General features: G+C 38.6%; 1 long non-coding RNA gene across 1 annotated transcript; it reads left to right on the forward strand.

Moving 5' to 3' along the window:
- The first annotated feature begins 782 nt into the window (after positions 1 to 782).
- Positions 783 to 21,478, forward strand: LOC116636145. Its single transcript, XR_004300290.1, has 3 exons — positions 783 to 947; positions 19,639 to 19,687; positions 20,960 to 21,478. It is a non-coding gene; the product is annotated as an uncharacterized LOC116636145 (long non-coding RNA).
- The last annotated feature ends 447 nt before the right edge of the window (positions 21,479 to 21,925 follow it).

The following is a 21,925-nucleotide window of genomic DNA, read 5'->3' on the forward strand; positions in this document are numbered from 1 at the left end:
TTTCCTTCCTACCATCTTCACACTTCCCTACCCCCATCCTCCCAATATAGTTATATCAGAAATAGAGACAAATTATTTAGGTTCTTGCATTATTATGACTATGTAAATACTCTTCTTTGCTGAGCCAGGTAATACGCTGTGGTTAAATATCCATTCCTGTAGAAGTCTTTGTTTCTCTCTGAAGATAATAATTGCCTTTTTAAAAATTTGCTTAATTTTCTCTCTGTATTGCTCTTTCAGCTCCAAACTTCCCACAGAATTATAAAATGGCTTTCGCTGTAGGCAAACATGTTAACTAAACTAGCCAAATTTGCTTGGAGACATCCCTCCCCAAGCCCCCTGCAGAAGAGGGAGGGTCAGTCACTGGGCTGTGTAGGGGTGGTGAAATCTGGAACCTTTTGTTTTCAGCCTCATCTGCTTCCTGCATTAAGAGACAGCTTGTGACTCTCATGTCTGGGTTTTGCAGGGTTTGGCAACCTAATCCGCTCGCTTCTTGCCATCCTCCACCCTCACCCTACTGTAGAGACTTCATCTCCCCTTTCTCTAGTCTGCTAAGTCAGTTGTCCTGTCTGTTGGGCTGACATCCCTCCCCTGCTATTGTCTCCTCTCCCTTTGCTTGTGGATTTTTTAGGTTTTCTTTAAAATAAAGTTTTTTTACTGTTGGTTTAGTGAGTTTTGGGTAATGGCAACGAGGGTAAACAGATGTTTTACATTTTCATACTTGAATGGCAGTAACCTTTTGTATTCTAATATAAATATAAATGGTGCTGACTTCCAGATGATCAAGCATCTGTATTCTTAGGATGTCCGAAGACAGCTGTGGCACTGTCTAATTGTTCTCCACTAATTTCTAGCCAATGGAATATAAAGAATTGATTCTGCTACCTGGAACATAGTCATGGATAACGTGGGTGAGGGATGTTCCCGAGAGATGGCAGAGCAACAAGGTAGGAAATCCAAATCCTTGACACTGTGGGGCTGTCACATCCTTGTGTTTGGGAAATGGTGTGTGAGAGAAATTAACTTTCATATCAATTTTGTGCAGATTTCTCTTACTGCTTTTTTTTTTTTTTTAAGATTTTATTTATTTATTCGAGAGAGAAAGACTGAGAGAGAGAGAGCATGAGAGGGCGGAGGGTCGGGAGGGTCAGAGGGAGAAGCAGACTCCCTGCTGAGCAGGGAGCCCGATGTGGGACTCGATCCCGGGACTCCAGGATCATGACCTGAGCCGAAGGCAGTCGCTTAACCAACTGAGCCACCCAGGCACCCCCCTCTTACTGCTTTTTATTTGTTTGGTTGGTTTACTGCCATTAAACCAGTTTCTTACATAATAAACAACAGTATTTTTGTTAAGAAAGTCAAGGATATGAGAACAGCCATAAAGAGGAAGGGTGAAAAAGAAAGGAAAAAAGGAAAGAGAACTCATGAAGAATAACTTTTTTCTTTGAGTGATTTTATATTTCATTAAAACAAAACATCATGCCTTTAAGATTGAGAGTGGAAAAATTTTCATTCTGCTTTTAGAACCCTTTCAGAAAAGATCTTCTGTGTATCATATAACTTTGATTTTTTAAAATACGAAAATGTTAAAGAAAAATAGCAGTATGTTCTTCTGGGTAGCTAATTAATCTTAGGTTTATTTGTTATTACTAATGAAAAATGGGATGATTTCTTAACATCCTTACATTTTAGTCAGACATGATATCATGCAAACTGATTGCATTTTAAAATACAGCTTTTCTCTGGTGACTCAACATCTTTCTCATTTATTACTCCAGGATGTCTATGTTCTTGGGTTGGAAGATGATGTTAGACTAATATATTTTAAGCATTAATTTTTATTTCTTTATTATTTTTTATGGACATATAATTTACATAAAATGCACAGACCTTACATGTTTTGTTCAATGAGTTCTGGCAAAAGAAGACATAGAACACTTTCAGCCCCTGAGAACTTTTCTTCGTGCTTCTTTCCAGGCAATACCCTTCAAACATCCAGAGTTAAGTATTGTTCTGATTTCTGTCATCACAGGCCAGTTTTGCCTGTTTTGGACTTCATATAAACAGAATCATATAGCGTGTATTCTTTTGTAGCTACGTTCTTTTGCCCATCATTATTGAGTAAGATTTCCTGAGATTCATCTATGTTTCTGTGTGTATTAGTGGTTTATTCTTTTTAAAATTACTGAGTCAGTCAGTTAAGCCTCCAACTCTTGATTTCAGCTCAGGTCGTGATCTCAGGGTCCTGAGATTGAGCCCTGGTGGGCCCTACGCTCAGCACAGACTCTGCTTGTCCCTCTCCCTCCTCCACTGCCCCTCCCCCTACTCGCACTCTCTCTCCGTTTCTCTCTTTCAAATAAATAAAATCTTAAAAAATATATAATTACTGAGTAGTATTCCATTGTATGAAAACATTACAGTTTTTAAATCTATTTTCCTGTGGATAGATGTGGTTGGCAGCTTCTGTCATGTATTCCCAGTGATCCTCACCTCTTGCTAACCATGCCCTTGAGGAATCCCCTTCCTTTGAGCATGGGTTGGACTTCATGACATTCTTTTAATGAACAAAATATAGCAAATATGATGGAATGTTGCTTCCAAGATTTGGTTGTGGAAGACTTGACTTCCATCCCTCTCTCTTTCTCTCTCTCATGTTCTTCTTGCTTGCTTGCCCTAACGAAGCAAGCTGCCATGTTGTGAGCTACCCTGTGGAGAGGTCTACATGGCAAGGAACTGAGGGAGACCTCCAGCCAACAGTCAATGAGGAACTCAGGCCATCATTCCAATAGCCTGTGAGGAACTGAGTCTTGCCAGCAACCATGGGAGTAAACTTAGAAATAGATCCTTCCCCAAGCTGAGCCTTGAGATGACAGCAGCCCCAATCAACAGCTTCACTGAAGCCTCATGAGAGAAGGGACTGCTTTTTTTTGCTGAGATTCTTGACTCACAGAAACTATGAAATAATAAATATTGTTTTAATCCATTAAGGTTTTGGATAATTTGTTTTATGTAGCAACGGGTAACTGTTGCAATAGACATTTGGGTTGCTTCTAATTTTTTGACTATTGTAAATAAGACTGCTATGAACATTCTTGTGTCTTTTTTGAACTTGTTTTATTCAAAATGTATTTCCTGAAAATAGCATGTAGTTGGGTCTTTCCTCCCTCCCACCCCCAGTCTGACAATCTTTACCTTTTTTTTTTCCAATCTTTACCTTTTAATTCGAATGTTCAGTCTACTTGAACTTAATGTAACTATTCATATGGTTGGATTTAAGTTTACCATTTCATCATCTGTTTTCTATTTATTCCACTTGTTCTTTTATGTTTCTTTTTTCTTGCCTTCTTTTGGGCAATATCGATCACTATTTAATATTTCATTCTATTTCATCTATTAACATTTTTAACTGTATCTCTTTAGTGTTATTTTTTAGCAGTTGCTCTAAAGATTATAATATCCATCTTTAATTTGTCACTAACTTCAAATAATATTATGCTATTTGACAAACGATGTGAGACTCTACAACTGTGTACTTCTATTTACTACCCCTATCTTTTGTGCAGTTGTTGTCATATGTTACTTCTATAATATACTGCTACATTTTTTTGTGTTAAATATATTTAAATACATAAAGTATACTTAAAGCAAGAAGAATAGTAGTGTATCATGGGATATAGATCTATATAGCAAGCATGATAACAATATATATAATTTAAAATGACATCTCATATTTACCTAAATATTTACAGGTTTTGGTGCTCTGCATTCTATCCTGGAGATCCAGGATTTCATGTGATAACATTTTCCTCAGTTTCACCTTGAAAAATTTCTCTTAGCATTTCTTGTACTGCAGATCTGTTGCAGAGAAATTCTCTTCATCTTTGTCTGCCTGAAGATGTCTTCATTTTGACTTCATTTTTGAAGGTTGTTTTTGTATATTTAGAATTCTGAGTTGAGAGTCTTCCTTCTCCTAGCATTTTAAAGGTGTCATTCCCTTGTCTTCCAGCCTTTATTGGTTTGGTTTTTTTTTTAGATTTTATTTAATTAATTAATTATTTTATTTGAGCGAGACAGAGGGAGAGTGCAAGCAGGGGGAGGGGCAAAGGGCTCTATTTCATGTCCCTGAGATTATGACCTGAGCTGAAGCCAAGAGTCAGATGTTTAACCGACTGAGCTGCCCAGGCGCCCCTGGCCTTTATTGTTTTTTGTTTTTGGTAAGAAATCAGTCATAATTCACATTTTTTTCCCCTGTATATATGTCTTTTTTATAGTTTGTTTTTAAGATTTTCTTGTTTTTGGTTCTTAGCAATTGGACTATGATCTTAGGTGTGTTTTCTTTGTGCTTATCCTGTTAAATTTTACTGAGCTTCTTGGATCTGTGGGTTTTTGTTTTTTTTTTAAGATTTTATTTATTTATTTAAGAGAGAGAGAGCACAAGCAGGATGAAGGGAGGCACCTGGGCGCCTGAGCCACCCAGGCGCCCAGGCTCTGTAAGGTTTTTTAAAAAATTTAATTTTAGGGGCCCCTGGGTGGCTCAGTTGATTAAGCATCTTTGGCTCAGATCACGATCCCTGGGATCCTGGGATCGAGCCCCACATCAGGCTCCCTACTCGGCGAGGAGCCTGCTTCTCTCTCTGCCTGCCACTCTCCCTGCTTGTGCTCTCTCTCTCTGTCAAATAAATAAATAAAATTTTTAAAAAATTTTAATTTTACAGGGGCACCTGAGTGGTTCAGTCAGTTAAGCGTTTGACTCTTGATTTCAGCTCAGGTCTTGGTCTCAGGGTCGTGAGTTCAAGCCCTGTGTTGGGCTCTATACTGGGCATGGAGCCTACTTAAAAAAATTTGTTTAGAAAATCTTTTTTTTAAAGGATTTTAAATAAATTTGAGCTTTATTCATGACAACAGTATCTCCAGTCTCCTAAGGGCAAGTAGCCTAGATGTGTGTAAGGTGTATTATTGGTTCCATATGTAGACAGGACTTGGTGCCCAAAGAAAAACAAGGTATGTATGGAGTAACTTCTGCATTCACAGGTTGGAAACCATAGTTCTGAATAAGGCTGGCACCTGGGTTTCTTCTTTGCTCCAGGTTTGATGGAGGTGCTGTTCTTGTACTTTAATGCAATATTTGAGCCAAGAATGCTGGCAGAAATCACAAAGGAAGAAATGCCAAGGAGTGCAAAGCCTGCAGAAAGCAATCTTTCCAACCAAGTTAGAGTTTTGTCTCCATGACCAATCATTGTCAATGTAATTAGAATCCTGGTTTATTATAAATGGATGTAACTCAGGAATAGCCAGATGGAAGAGCTGCAGAGGGCAAATATATAGAAAGGTGTGTGGAGCTTCCATTCCTTCTCTAGGTGAGGCACTCTCCCTGCACCTCCATGTGTTCACCAAATTGGAAGCTCCTTTGAAAATTCTTGACCACTAACTCCTCACATACTTCTGTCTCATTCTTTCTCTCCCTTCCTTATAGGGATCCAATGACTTATATGTTAGACTCTTTGTTGTTGTCCTACAGCTCTTGGATCCACCGTTCCACTTTTTTAAGTCTTTTTTTCTTTATGTGTTTCCACCTTTTGTCAAGTTGATCCTTGCCTCTGTTATGTCCAGACTGCTGTTGAACCCATCAGATTGATATTTCATATTTTTTAAATTTCAAGCATTTCCAGTGAGTTCTTTTTTTTTTATAGATTTCATCTCTCTGAAGAAATTTTCCATCTATTTGTGCACATTCTCTATTTTTTCCACTAAATATTGAATATATTTAAAATAATTACTTTAAAGTTCTGACCTTTGGTGTGTAATTTCATCTTTGGGCTTCCTCTGTTGACTATCTTGACCTTGGGTGGCGTTTTCTTGCTTCTTTATGTGTTTTGTAATTTTTTTATCATACACCAAACATTTTGTGCAAAACAACAGTAAAGACTAAAATAAACAATATTGCTTTCTCTGTCATGCTGCTTGTCTGGTTGGTGGAGTCAATCTAATCTATGGATTTCACTTCTCCCCTCTGCTCTGCTAGTAATGAAAGCAGCTGAGGGTCTCATCTTCTAGGATGGGCTTATCACTTTCTGGAATTTAACTTAGGGTTTTTTTGGGGGGGCGGTGTCCTTGGTTCTCAGATTTTTTTAATTGGGGTATATTTGACATACAGAATTATATTGGTTTCAGGTGTTCTAATACGTTTTTTAAAGCTATGACTTTGTGGCTAATATCTTGTTTTCACCAGTAGATTTGGAGTTAGTTTCTCTTACGACTTTCTAAATTTTAGGGGTGCCTGGGTGGCTCAGTCCATTAAGCATCTGCCTTCAGCTCAGGTCCTGGGATTGAGCCTTACATGGGGCTCCCTGCTCAGTGGGGAGTCTGCTTCTTCCTCTCCTTCTGCTTCTCCCCACTACATGTGCTCTCTCTCTCTCAAATAAATACATAAAATCTTTCAAAAAAATTAGAAAAAGACTTTCTAAATTTTAATTTGAAATGGAATTCCTCTTTTTTTCTTAATATATTTAATTGTGCATGTGATAGGCAAATGTGGACTTACGTAGATCAAAAGTCAGTTTTTCTCTCCATTTAGAAGGTCAGGAAAAATTGTGAAGGATGTTAAACTGGGCAAAAGCTTTCTGGTGGCATTGTCAATGGAATATTAGGTATTGTCTAGTACACCCTCTGAGTTAATCTGACTATAAAGTTATCTTTGCTTTTTATTGTCTTTGAGCTGTTTCACAACTTTGTAAATTAAATAAAATTGATAATAATGCACATTATTCTTGTCAGTAGAGATGCAAATTAGTTTTGTCCAATGGAGATGCAATTGGTTATTGTCCTGTGGATATTGGTCAGTTTTGTGTGTGTGAATTACTTTATTTCCACGTTCCTAATTGCCTATATCTGTGTCTGCTCTTTGGATTAACCTTTGAACTCTTCTTTAAAAATTTTTTTTTTTTTTAGATTTTATTTATTTTTTTGAGAGAGAGAGACAGAGATAGTGAGAGAGAGGACAAGTGGGGAGGAGGGGGAGAAGCAGGCTCCCCGCAGAGCAAGGAGCCCAATGCGGGACTCGATCCCAGGACCCTGGGATCATGACCCGAGCTGAAGGCAGATGCTTAACCAACTGAGCCACCCAGGCACCCTAGCCTTTGAACTCTTGTTAGCTTTCTTCCCCCCTCTTTAAAAATTTCACTGGATTCCTGATTAATTAATGAGTTAAATAAAAATCTTTGATATCTGTTCATCTTATATTTGAGAGTTGTGACTATACCCATTATAAAAATTCTCTTTTAACATGGGTCACCTTCCTCTAGGATGTTGTTAGTCTGAAATCTTTTGTTCTGTCTGCTTCTTCAAGTTGCACATGGACCACTTACTTTGCTGCAATTTCTGGGCTTCTTGGGCGCAGGCTTTCAATAGTATGTTATTCCTTCCACTTGAGAATCAGGTAAATATGCATTAAGCCTCACTTCCACACACCACTCTTTTCCTTTATTCTCTATAACACTACTATTTAAGGTTATAAAAGGTTTTTAGACTTTACTGAAGGATATGGTAGGTAGCTGACAATTATCATTTGTGACTAATCAGGATTTTTTGAATACCTTCTTCATATTTTGATAACAGTAGAAATCTTTCCATTTTAGTGGAGAATTAAAAAACGTAATTCCCAGCTTCCTTGCTGCTGGGTGCAGATATGTGATGTAAATTATGCCAGTCAGATGCATCCCATGAGACAGGCACACAAATGAGCTGCTTGGTAAAAGAGGCAGGACACGGAGCATCCATTTTACTGCCACAAAGCTAAGCAGAAGCAGTGTTGTTCTGGGGCCGGCTGCTGTGACCAACTTCTCAATCATGACAGATGTCACAACGGTCTATTTTAATAGGGCTGAAGGGGTGCACGAGATCAGTATAATAATGGCCTTCAATGAATCATGCCCCTGTGCTTCTGTCCCTGTGTAATATAACCTTGCACTCACTTCATCAAGTAATGAGTTATTTCTCCACCCTCTGGAACCAGGGTTGGCCTTGACCATCATACTATGAAGGCACCTAGTTTAACCTATTGAAAAATGCAGGACTTCATGGAGGAGAAATAGTGCTTTCTAGCCAACAGTCAGCACTGTGGACTCAGAAATGTAGTGAGGGTGAGTCTTAACTATGGAGAACAAACTGATCAGGAAAGGCCTCTCTGGGGAGGTAATATTTAAGTTTTGATCTGAATCATGTGAAGGAAACAGCCTTGTAAAGATCAGTGGCAAAGTGTGCCAGACAGATGAGAAGAGTGGAATAAAAATTATGGGGCAAGGATAAACTTGGTCTGTTCTTCAGGAACAAAAAGGAGACCAAGAAGATGGAGCTAATGAGAAGGAAAAGCAGGCCATGGCCAGTATTGTGTAGTTCTGTAAGCCATTTCAGGAGTATGGCGTTTAGTCTGTGTGCAGTGGAAAGCTATTGGTGTTTTTTTTTTTTAATTTTATTTTATTATGTTATGTTAATCACCATACATTACATCATTAGTTTTGATGTAGTGTTCCATGATTCATTGTTTGCGTATAACACCCGGTGCTCCATTCAATACATGCTCTCTTTAATACCCATCACCTGGCTAATCCATCCCCCCACCCCCCTCCCCTCTAGAACCCTCAGTTTGTTTCTTAGAGTCCATAGTCTCTCATGGTTCGTCTCCCCCTATTTGTTTTTAAGCAGGAGATATCATGATCTCATCTAGGTTTTTAAAAGATCCCTTTGGAGTTTATTCAGAGGATAACTTGTGGTAGGTTAAGAGGGGCAACAGGGAGTCATGTAAGGAGGCTACCACAGTTGTCCAGGGAGAGGAGATGGGATGGTGGCATGGACAATGGTGGTAACAATGGAGAAGAAGAAGCAGTGTACTGATTTGGGACTTTTTGGAGGTTTGCTCTTGAATTTGATAAGCAGAAGGAAGAGATATGAGCTTTCAACGATAATTGAATGAGTCCAAGTCCTTTATTCACCTTTGTTATCAGCTAAGCCTTTGTCAAAGAAAAGGGTGTAGAAACAGACTCAAAGGTCTTGTTTATAGCTATTGAGTAGAATGTGAAGGTGGAGAATGCTGTGTCCTTGGATGGAGGTTGTCCATGGAAACATTGAGTATTTCCTTGAGGAAGGGAGTGCCCTGTTTACTAATATTTAATATGTCCAGGGCAGATACTAAAACAGACCAGCAGAAGGTACACAGAATCTACCTGTGCCAGCAACACCAGAAGTTGAAGATACCAACACAAAAAGAACTTCTGGGCTTTATTTTAGATGCATCAGTGACCGAGATGTAGAGAGACAATGGGACATGACTAATGAAAGTATTTTTGAGAGGTGCCTGGGTGGCTCAGTCGGTTAAACAGCTGCCTTCGGCTCAGGTCATGATCCCAGGGTCCTGGGATCAAGCCCCATGTCAGGCTCCCTGCTCCGCGGAGAGCATGCTTCTTCCTCTCCCTCTCCCTGCTGTTCTGCCTACTTGTGCTCTCTCTCTCTCTGTCAAATAAATAAAATCTTAAAAAAAAAAAAAAGAAAGTATTTTTGAAAACACCTTCTAAGAGAAGCATCACGTTGTCTACCAGAGCACTTTTCTAGCCAAATAGGAAAAGCATGAGTGCCTTATGGGCAAGGATCATGTCTTAAGTCATCTTTGAATTCCTACTCAAGGTTTAGCACTATACTTGACATACAGTAAACCCTAAGGTTCAACATGTATTGAATGAATAGCTCAAGCAGAGAGAAAAATAGCCATAGTCTTGGATGATACCCAGCCCTCTGTGCTCTGTATCTTCAACATCAAATTTGCATTTTATAGTTTGGCTTTGGTCTTATTAATAAATCTCTCTTTCCTTGGAAACATGAGGTCATAGTCAATTTCTTTACTCCATTTGCTTGATTAAGCCAAATTCTCTGAAGTATACTTCAAAATTAATTCATGTTTTTAGTTCTGTTGCAAATTTTGTATCATTTGATAACTCATCTCCACCTCAATTCTGTTTGCATACGTAAATAAACATACTTTATACATACTTTCTTCATTTATTGAAGAAATCATAAACCTTAGTTGAATGAAAATTAGAAAATACAAATAAATAAAGGTAGAAAATAAAGAGATGACTTTACTTGCAAAGGAACTTTATATATTTATGTAGAAGCTTTTTTCTTGTACACACACACACACACACACACACAAACACACACACATTTGGGAGGGGACCAAAATGGGATCACTCCAGACTTAATATTCTGCAGTTGTATTTAAATACTATTTTAAAATTTAATTAATAAATGAGAAGAATTTTAACTTTTATTTTAATTTTTTAAAGATTTTATTTATTCATTTGACAGAGAGAGACACAGCGAGAGAGGGAACACAAGCAGGGGGAGTGGGAGAGGGAGAAGCAGGCTTCCCGCTGAGCAGGGAGCCCGATGCAGGGCTCGATCCCAGGACACTGGGATCATGACCTGAGCCGAAAGCAGACGCTTAACAACTGAGCCACCCAGGCGCCCCTAACTTTTATTTTAAATGTTAGTCTGCTTATTTCCTTTTTTTTCTTTTCCCTGAGAGTAGCTTATTTATTTATTTATTTATTATTTTTTTGTAAAACTATTCTATGGACCCAACTGGAAAACATGAATGAAAAATCAACTAAATAAGATGTCAGCCCATAGTTGTATGGAGCAACTATGTAGAGAGGACTCAAGCATCTGGCCAGCAGTTGAACTAGATGACCTCTGAATTCTCCAGCTCTGAGATTCTGTGGCTGATGGTAGGTGGCAGGAATTTGTAGGTGGAAGGGACTGATGGGACTAATTTAAAGGAATTGTGGGAAATTAGATTGGAAAGTGAGGCTCAGCCCGGTTGCATCTATATTTCGGATCCAAGACTGCGTGTGTAGTTGTATGTTGGGAGAAACTTGTGGGAACATATCTGCATAAAAGAAGAGTGCCAGGCCAGGATTCTTCTTCCTTTTCTTCTTCCTTCTTCCTCTTCTCTTTCCTCTTCCTCTTTTCTTTACTTTTACACAAAATGATCAAGGTCTCTCACCTTCCTGAGTCTCCTCTTTCTTGGATTCCCATATGAAATGACTGGAACTCACTTCCCAAATAATGAGGGGAAGTTCAATGTGAGATACACAAATCTGTCTTCTCTTTTCCCATCAATCTGAAAACAGCAACTCTTTGTAAAAACAGTCACTGATTTTACCTACATCATTCTACAATGTTATACAAAGACTCACATGCAAATAAGACTAAAATGTTTAATTGTGGTAAAATACACATAAGTAGAATTTACCATTAACCATTTTTTAAGTGTATAGTTTACACTTTACAGTTTAGTGGTATTAAGTACATTCTCATTGCTGTGCAACCATCATCACCATCCAGCCTGAGAACTCATGTTATCTTCTCAAGCTGAAACTCTACCCATCAAACAATAACTCTCCATTTTCCCCACCTCCCACCCCTGGCAAACATGATTCTACTTTCTGTCTCTAAGAATTAGATGACACTAGGTACCTCACATAAGTGGAATCTTACAATATTTGTTCATTTCTGACGAGCTTTTCTTTCTTTCTTTCTTTCTTTCTTTCTTTCTTTCTTTCTTTCTTTCTTTCTTTCTTTTTCTTTCTTTCTTTCTTTTTTAAGACTTTAAGTAATCTCTACACCCAATGTGAGCTTGAACTCATAACCCCGAGTCTCATGCTCTACTGACTGAGCCAAGCAAGCACTCCTTGACCAGCTTATTTCACTTAGCATAATGTTCTCAAGGCTTATCCATTTTATAGCCTATGTCAGTATTTACTTCCTTTTTAGAGTTAAATAATATTCCTTTGTGTGTATATATATATATATATATATATATACACATATATATATACACACATACATGTATATATATTGTTTTTGCTTATTCATTCATCTCACTAAAAGTTTTTGAATGATAATCCTGTAATCTGCTTTTGGATGGAATCCTACAGATTACAGGAAAAGTTACCACCATTCCACTTGAAAGTTTCCCAACACTTCCAGATTTTATTTGATAGCCTAGAATTCCTTGGGGTGTTTTTTGTTTTTTTTATTCTCAGATATAGCTGCTGTTGTTCCAGGAAGTAAGGCATCTTAGGGCCAGAGCTGTGGTGTAAATAGGAAGAGTGAGGTCAGGCCCATAAACTGGTTCATATTACTTTGTTCCATGAATATTCTCAGGTCACTCCTCTGTGGAAGGTACCACCTTAGTCACTCTGGTGGTCACTCTTCCCACAATGGCCACATGCCCACTTGGTGGAGAGAGTGGACATACGTGCTAGAACAGTAGGCTTAATACTACTGAGGCTCTGTGCCGCATAGCCAAGTAGATGTTGAAGAGAAGTTGTGCATTTCACTCATACACAGGTATTGCCATAAATCAAGAAACAGCAGAAGATGGTCAAGTAACTTTTTGGTCTGCGCACCCCCCACCCTGCCCTACCCCCCCCCGCTTCTGATAGCTTGGGTTTTGCGAGCATGTCGTCAATTAGCTGCAGAAGAGGACCAGGAAGATTGCTTCTTCTGATGTTCTTTCCCTTTACCTCATGAATTCCCCTGAATCTCATGCTACCATCATGGTATTTTGGGTAAGGTTCTATCCATATTTTGGGCAGGGCACTGCACCACACAGAATGACGCAGTGAGAATTAATTTTCTCCTTTCAGACACTTCCACATGTTATCACAGTTGTCAAAGCAGATGGAAAACAGGGCTGCTGCTGAGTCACAGCATCCTCCGTTGCACACCCTCTCCTACATGAGTCCAGAGAACTGATGTAATTTCTCCAAAGATTTTTTGGAAAACAGTGACTTTTTGGTGTTTCCCAGTAATATTACTTTGGTTTGTGGCCATAAAAGCATAAAATTTGGCTCTAATTTTAATCAGCATTTATGGAACTATTTTTCCCTTATTATTTTCTTCTAGGTTTCTCCTCGCTATCCATATCTAACGTCTCTGTAGTGGTAGTGGGCTCCAAGAAGTTTCAGACAATAGAAACCAATCCCAAGATTAATAGTATATAAAAGATTGCGTACTTTTTCCCAAGAAATGAAACAAATCAGTATGAAATATGAGAAAGTATAATTTTTCTAGACTTTCACACCTCTACCATAGCAGGGAACTTCCCTTGTGAATAGTTCTTTTTTTTTCTTCCAGAGAGAGATTTATTAGAAGGAGCTAGTTCAACTACCTTAGGGAATTGATGGAAGTCCATCTCTTTGAGTCATGGTGCGTAACTCAGTGGGAGTCGATTCCACACAGGGTTTCAGTGACGATGATCTCACTATTTTATGCTTCATGTCTACACTTTAATTTATGTACCAAGCTTGCTTTCCCTGATGAACAAAGTCCTGTCTAAGACACAGTTGATCTTGCATTTTCATATGTCCCCTTTCCCTTCCAGTTAGAGATGAATCACACTCTTCACACTTCGGCGTGTGGTATTTGTTAATTAGTTTAACCAATCAAAGATGCTGTGACTTGAGATTGTTACGGCAGTTGTTACTTGACATCTACAAGTATAACCAGTAATAAGTGCACGTTAGCTGAAACCCTCAGGCAGTAGTATAACATTTCTGGAGGAGACTGGTCCACAACAGCAAGTATGTGGGTCCTGCTGTTCTTCTGCCTTCCAGGTAGAGGTAAGGAAATAAACCCTTAGATACCATAAGACAAGGGTGGAAAAAGGATGAGCTCTCCTGAAGTCTCTCCCCTACTGGAATACCAAGATACCATCTAACTTAAGTCTTTAGTAGTTGGCTGTGGGGTTTGGTGTGGTCTAAGCCATTTGTCCTGTGCCAAGATGCTTATTAAAAATGTTTGGCTCCTCCATGAAGCCCTGTTGTACTCAAGTTTACCTGGAGATTTGGGTAGGAATGGCGTTGATGGTCTTCATAATTTATAAAGTTGAGAGTACTGATAAAAGAAGTAAAGCTTTGAAAACTTTGAAAGCCTGCTCATGGTCATCATGAACAACTTTACTTGGAGCACCGATCAGATGAAATGTCAGTCTGGCTGTACATTTAAGCAAGCTCTGTTAAATGGGAACATGAAACATTACTGTACACTTATGTGTACAAGTGCTGTTTCCTTCATGAAATGAATAAGTGTAACTGTAAGATGCATACACACACACACACAAAGTTATTTCCTTAGGTTAGTGTTCTAATTTCATTTAAAATTTCATTTAAACCATGCTCCTTAAACTTGGTTCCCTGGACTCCCAGGAATCTATGAATGGCTTGGGGGTTAGGTCAGATACCTGAATTTGAATGCACAATTTATTGTGGCTATAGATGTTTCTGGGAAAAGAGTCCCTAGCTCTTATCAGAGTCTCAAAGATGTCTGTCACTCCCTCACTCTCTAAGTGGTTTGAAATGTCTGAGTTAGGAGGTATATAACTCAGTTCTCTTGTTCTCGATTATTCTCAATTATTCAGTCAACCAATTTTCATTAATAAATATAGGATAAGTGACTGTTTAAGAGAGACACTGTATTTGGCATTTAGGGAGAGACAAAGATAGAGTACAATTCTTGATTTCCAACTTCTTGGGAAAAATTGCGTAGTAGTCCAATTAATGATGCAAGGCTGTAAATGGGCCTAGTAAGTGGAATGGGCAAAACATGCTAAAATAATTTAGTGGGGAGGTATCACTGTCCCTTGGTTTGTTGGACAGGAGCTTAAGTTGAGCCTGGAGATGAATGAACAAAGCCTGACTCTGGTGTTCAGCCAGTATACTCTGGGTGTTCAGATGTTAAATAATGAAATATTTTTTGTGCCAATTGATTGCCATCTTCCTCCATGCCCACCCCAGTGTCTCCAGTGGCCCTGGCCATACCTGTCCCTCTATCAGGAATTCCCACCACTTCCCCTCTCTCCTCCCATCTTCCTAGGATTTAACAACTGTAGGACAAATGCCTGGCTCAGAAAGAATTCTCTAGGACACTGCTCCAGCTCTTTGGCTAGAGCCTTTCTGATGGCTCAATGTCCATACTGCAGTTATTAATATTAGTTATTAATATTTTGGGTATCGCCACTGCATTTAAATTATAATGTGTTTTTGTTGGAAGATCACTTGTATGATTGTGCGACTGAAATGATAAGAAGGAGAGGGAAAACATCTCAGGAAGGGGAAATGGTGAGAGGGAGAAGAAGCCCAGTTTGTTGATAAGACCGTTCTGGAGTTGGATAGCTGAGTAATTAGTTGGATACAGAGAAGGGGAGTAATAAATCCTAAAGTTAAAAAGAAGAGCTATAGCCACCTTGTTGCACAAACAGTTTGGGGTGGGGAGCACGGAAGGGAGAGTAGGTCTTGCACTCTGGAGCTTGGGCTGTATAAGTTAGATGGCATCTGCAAGTGCTTAGGTGTGGAATGACATGATGGAAGTAACACTTTTAGGAGAATAATCTGGCAGGGGTGTTCAGGATGAAAGGACAAAGGGAATCATTAGCAGGGTAAATTCCAAATGTAAATTAGCCCTCATGAAAAGCCTTGTGGAAATGAAACAATCCACTGTGAATTTTAATGCAAGAATGTGTGGTGGAAAAGAGACACCGCCTATGGCACATGAATAAAGAACATTTGAAATGGAGTCTTAAGAAACCTGGGCCATCTCGTCACATTGTCCCTTGGTGGAGGGCAGATCAGGGTGGTAGCCACAGAAGGGAGCTCTGTGAAGAGCAGGGAAAATTGCATTGTTGCTTGGGGTACCTTCAGGGTAGAAGGATGGAGACTATATCACAAAAATGCCACTCAGCAATTATGTCTTTCCTATGTAAAGTTCATAAGATAATATGACAAAAATAGTTGAGACAGAGAGAGAATGAATGGATCTTATGCTTATAATTTGATCGTTGACTTGTTCTTACTTGTTCTATCCAATTCTAGATGGGCAACGAAGCAAGTCTTGGCAGCCCAGAATCCCTCCCTAGCACACGTTGCGCAATCCTAGGGAACACCAGCAGGCCTTGTATGGTATACATCCCGTGTGGTTATATGCAATTGCCTTTGTGACCCCATGAGATCTTAAATTTTTTTAACTTGTCTAGTTATTTTCTCCTATCCCACAATCACCCCTGAAAATCAATCCTTCTAATTGGAGCTTAAGACCAGAAGACAATATTAATAATATTATTTTACTTTGCATTTACTGTTCAAAAAGTGTTTTAATGTATATTAGTTCATTTAATCCTCACAAAACACCCTATAATTGTTAGGTAAACATTATTATCTTCATTTTGCATTTGAGGAAACTGAGAAACTGAGTTTCAGAAAGTTAAAGGGGAATATGGTTAGAACTCACATTTTTTGAGCAACTATTATATGCCAGACCCATTACATATGCCCAGGTTCACGGAGCTAGTAAGGGTTCAGCCTGGTTCTCCTGGTGGTTTAAGGTGGTGACAAGCAATCTACCAGCCATTGTTCATCCACCTGAGAAAACTTTGCTTTGAGTATTGGCACCAAAACTAGAGTTCTTATTCTTCAAATGGTTGAAAAACAGCTGAGGTCAACCTCCCAAAAGGTTTTAATGTTTCCATTCCAATTCATAAGCAATAAGGGATCAACCAAGCAATAAGATCCAAAGGACACTTTTTTGTTTTATTTTTATTGGGGATGAAGCCTGTTTTTATTTGTAATTTTTCTGGAGGAGTTTAAGGGCTGAAGGGATGAATTACCTCTGGTTTTCTGTTCCAACATCATCAAAATGCCCCAGTAGATATTATGTTATTAAAATGAATGCTGTGTGTGAGAGCATTCTATCTCGTTACATTGTATACTAGGACAAAGTATTTAGAATAAATTGAAATGAATAATTAATGAAGGGAAAAGAATGTTTCTTTCAAGTTTCCCAGATACGCTAGTCTTGTTCTTACGCCCCACCCTGCTGACTTCTCCTTACTTCCTCTTTCCATTTTTTGCATCATCTTTACCTGTTCACTCATGGTTTATTCTTTCCTTTCCATTTTAGAATAACTATGATGGCAGCCTAGCTGCCGATAAGGAGCCTTTGTTCTCTCAAAGAGATGGCATGGAAGACAGGAACAGCTGTTGCTCTTTCTACCATGAGCTTCTGGTAATGCCTTGCCTTCAATCCATGGACCCACCCACCGGGCTGGCAAACAGGAAAAGGGCCCTATGATCACTGACTAAGCTAGGACAAGGAGAGCCCCACAGTATACAGTACCCTTCCACTGGAATGACCATTTCTGGTCACTCTCTGCTCTTTTAGTGAACTGGTTAGTCTACAGCCTCGCTACTCAGAGTATAGTCCAAGAACCAGCATCATCAGCATCACCTAGGCAATGTCTGAAATACAGAACCTTTACCCCAAACTTGTGGAATCAGGATCTGCATGTTAACAAGACCCTCAGATCCAAATGGACATTAAAGTTTGAGAAGTACTAGTCCACAGGATGTCCTTTTGCCCACAAACACGTTTTTTCTTTCTTACAACTTTGGCATGTGCTGCAAGGAAAATCAACAAATATCATATACTATACTGAGATACATCTTAGTGAAAATAATATTCTTACATCTAACTAAGTTCACTAATACCAAGAAAACAAATTTAACTTAGAACAAGAAGTTGAACTCTTTTGCCTGGTTATGTTATTAATATGCCGATTAGATCAGTGAACTTCCTTGTTGCAATGATTTGACACCTCTTTTGGATTACTATTTAAACCAAAAAAAATAATCAAAAACAACTTACTCAAGCACCAACCCAAATCTTGCTTTTTGGTAATTTCTACAACTCCTCATATAGCCCCTCAGGCAAAAACAAACTAGAAATTCCCAAATCAAAAAACAAAGATGATAATCAAAATAAATTTCTTCTAACATTTTTTTAGCTGTTTTCATTATGTTTATGCATGTTCTCTTAACAGCTGACCTCCCTGAGAAGCTACATTAATTTATTTGAATGCTTTGCCTGATTCTTTCTCATTTGGGAATTTTGGTGATAACACAATCAGAATTTAATATTTTGATTTTGCCAACATTTGAGGCTATGTTATTTTTAAACACCCTGGGAATCTCAAGATTTTTTTAGTTTTTTCTTTCCTGTGATTTTTAAGTTCAAGCCTAACAGTTTGGTTAATCCTTTCATCAGTTCAACCTAAGAGAGTTCTGTCAGAAGCAGTATTCAGTTTGCAATTAGACAAGCAAAGCAAGAAAACATCAGCAATATTCTCAGATTTCTTTAATTCCCTTAATATATGATTGAGGTTTACTGCTTGCTGTCTTTCAGGCTTGGATATTAAGAATTGATGTTTATTTTTGAGCCTCTAGTTCATGAGCAAGGATTCTAACTTAATTGTTCCCCGTTCCAGCATTGGAAAGAATTGATGTTTATTTTTGAGCCTCTAGTTCATGAGCAAAGATTCTAACTTAATTGTTCCCCTTTCCAGCATTGTCAAAGACAGTAGCTTCATTTTCCAAATACTTTAACAAAACAGAATTTTCTAACTGATCAATTGTGTTTACATGATAAATGAGTGGCCCAGGGAAGATTCAAGAAGATAATGTCCTTTATTCTTTATCCTTATTATTATTTTCCTTGGATTAACTTTTATTTATTTATTTTTTTAAGATTTTATTTATTTGACACAGAGAGAGAGAGAGAGAGCACAAGCAGGGGGAGCCAGAGAGAGAGAGAGAGAAGCAGGCTCCCTGCTGAGCAGGGAGCCCAATTTGGGGCTTGATCCCAGGACTCTGGGATCATGACCTGAGCTGAAGGCAGACAGACGTTTAATCGACTGAGCCACCCAGGCTCCCCTTAACTTCTTTTTTTAAATGTTTGATCTGTCTCACAATATTTTATTCACTTATACGAACTTACTCATACAAACTAATATGAAAACTCAGACAAAAGGGTTATAACATTGGGTCCAGAGTATTTGACTTCTCCTCTTGCATCCTACCACTAGTTAGAAATAAGTAGCTGTATAGCACGTACTAGGTATAGTTATTGGACTAGTAACTGTAGGTGGCGCAAAAAAAAAAAAAAAATCTTTGTCTTAAAAGTAGTTCTGTAGGTGGGAAGACAAAGGAGAAGAAATGTGTAAGAAAAAAAATGGAAAAGAAAATCTCTCCAGTGTATAAAATGGTAACAGCCACTATTTACTGAGCTTACCGTGGGTCAGGCACTGTGCTTAGCCCTTGACGTATACCATGTATCTCATTCACAACAGCTCCATTTTACAGCTGAGGAAACCAAGGGCAGGGAACTTCAGTAACTTGAAATTGGTACTGAAACCCCCATCTGATATCAAAATCATGCTCTGGCTGCGTAGTGTTGCTTGCTTGATAGAGAGTAAGGGATGGGATACTGTTTTTGCTTTACTTTTTAAAAAAATCAGCTGCTTACTATTTTATTTTTTCCAGCTTTAGTGAGATAAAATTGGCATATAACACTGTGTAAATTTTAGGTGTACATCTTGTTGATTTGATATACTTATATATTGCAAAATGATTACTACCACAGTGTTTTCCTTAACACCTTCATCACATCTCATAATGACCATTTCTTTTTTGGTGGTGAGAACATTTAAGATCCTCCTCCTTAGCAACATTCCTTTACTTTTATATATTTCAGTTGCAAACCTCTTGAATCCCTCAGGATCTGGCACAACGCTGGGAGCCTTGTAAGTATTCTAACTTCCCCAAGCAGGAACTGCAAACCAGGTCACCAGAATCTTGGCAACAGCAATATAAGCTTGAGGTACAAGACCTTTTCTAAAAGGAAGGACATAATATAATGGATTTCAGGTAGTTTCCTCATTGGCAAAGCCACAAAAGTCTTGGTGCCTCCCTAAATTGTTTCATGCCCCTGGGGTTTTCACCTCACCCTTGGTTTCAGTTGGCTTCCTATAACTTTAAAGAGTCAACTCACTCTCCATCTCTTCTATAGAGGAAACTGACCTCCTGAGATAGAGGGGACCATTCGCTCCTTTGTGTTTTGCTAGTTCCTGTCTGTCACCTCTTTATAGCACACACTGTACTACATAAGTGGTGTGTGTGTGTGTGTGTGTGCACACGCATGTGCTTGTGCTTGTGTGAATTTATAGAAAAGTCTGGGAGGAGTTCCTTGCCATCTGGTGGGGGAGATAAATATGTAACGTAATAAACATATCATGGCAGTGCAGATTTACATGAGATGTCTAAGGCATCTCGTGTGACATAATATTCATTGAGTGTGTTATAGACATTCAATAATTTTTATATTAGGAGATGGTATAATTTAGTGTAGGGAAGGAAAAAGTTTTCCTGTATGTCCTTAGGGTCCCTAGCTGGGTCTGAAAATTAAACTGACAAAGAGATTAGCAGGAGAAAAGCATACAAATCTGTGTTTAATACAAGTTTTACATGACATGGAAACCTCCATAAGGAAATGAAGACCCAAGGAAACAGTTAGGCCTGGGTATTTGTATGCTAGTTTTAATGAAGACTGAACAGTCATGCAGAAATATGTTAAGATCAGAGAGTATGAGGCAATCATAGTGAACTGAGGGAAACTTAGCAAGTCCTGCTTCTTAGGATTCTTCTCAGTGTCCCTTTGTCTTCAGAGATAAGAATGCTCCCTTTCTCTAGGTATAGGGAAGGCAACTCTCCTGGTAGAGTTTCATGACCTGTTTCAGAGGAGAAGGGTGGTGGTAGGGGAAAAGGTCAGAATGATCTTGCTTCTACTGTTTTCTCAAACTCCTTCAGTTTAAAATATTCAATATGCCATATTTTGAAGTAGCATGTCCTGAACCCCGTCATTAGTGGAGCATCACTCAAATTGCCCTATTAGAAACTCTTTGAGGTATTAATAGCTGCTTTGTGAGAAAAAGAATTTAGTGGTCAAATTAGTTTGATAAATTCGAGGTTGAATAAAATTAAACTTTTTAACGTGTGCTTTAATTTTTTCCCTGCAGTACCTTTCAGAATTCTTAATGTGCTGATGCGCATTGTGAATCTCCAAAAGTGAATCCAGTATGCAATTTTCCAATCATATTTGGCCATGGAATTCTTTCTTCTCTGGGCACCACAGAACACAGCATGGAGATACTTGATTTCATGGTTGAGAGTGAAATATGGTATCAGTGTCATCATATATTAATTGCTTGACTTTCATCACCTCTTTAAGCCTTAGTGTCCTCATCTGCACATGCAGGTAATTCCTATATTTCATATTGTTGACACAATACCAAAAGGTTATAAAATGTCCAGGAGTCCTCTGTAGATGAACAATTACGATTGTTAATAATAATATGTCCAACAGCTGACTGTTCATTGTTAGAACCCTCATCACTTTGCAGAGTACTGGATCTGAAGACTGTTACACATGACCCAGCTTTAGCATGTAGGTGGCCAAAAAAGGCTTCCCTACTACCTGTATCTTTTGCTCTTTAACAGGATCTGAGTCAATATTAGATCAGTCCTCTTCTGGTTATGGTCCTACTGCTTATCATCATCTTATGAAAAAAATAAGATAAAGAAGAAGTAAGGTTGAACTAGATAATCTCTAGAGTTCATGCTTTCTAAAATTCTAAGGTGGAACAGAAGTAATTCTCAAGCTGCAACAGATGGAGTTACTGTACTTTCTAACTGGGCTGCTGAGAACAAAAGTCCTTGTCATGCACTACTTTATTTTTTTCACTTAGAAAAGCAACTTTATTCCCATCAGTATTCTTTTTTTTTTTTTTTAAGATTTTATTTATTTATTTGAGAGAGAGAGAGAAAGAGAGAGTGAGAGAGCGCAGAGGGTGAGGGAGAAGCAGGCTCCCCAATGAGCAGGGAGCCTGATGCGGGGCTCAATTCCAGGACCCTGGGATCATGACCTGACCTGAAGGCAGACACTTAACCGACTGAGCCACACGGGCGCCCCTCCCATCAGTATT

Source organism: Phoca vitulina, unplaced genomic scaffold (assembly GCF_004348235.1).
Source record: "Phoca vitulina isolate PV1807 unplaced genomic scaffold, GSC_HSeal_1.0 scaffold1, whole genome shotgun sequence".
Taxonomy (NCBI): domain Eukaryota; kingdom Metazoa; phylum Chordata; class Mammalia; order Carnivora; family Phocidae; genus Phoca; species Phoca vitulina.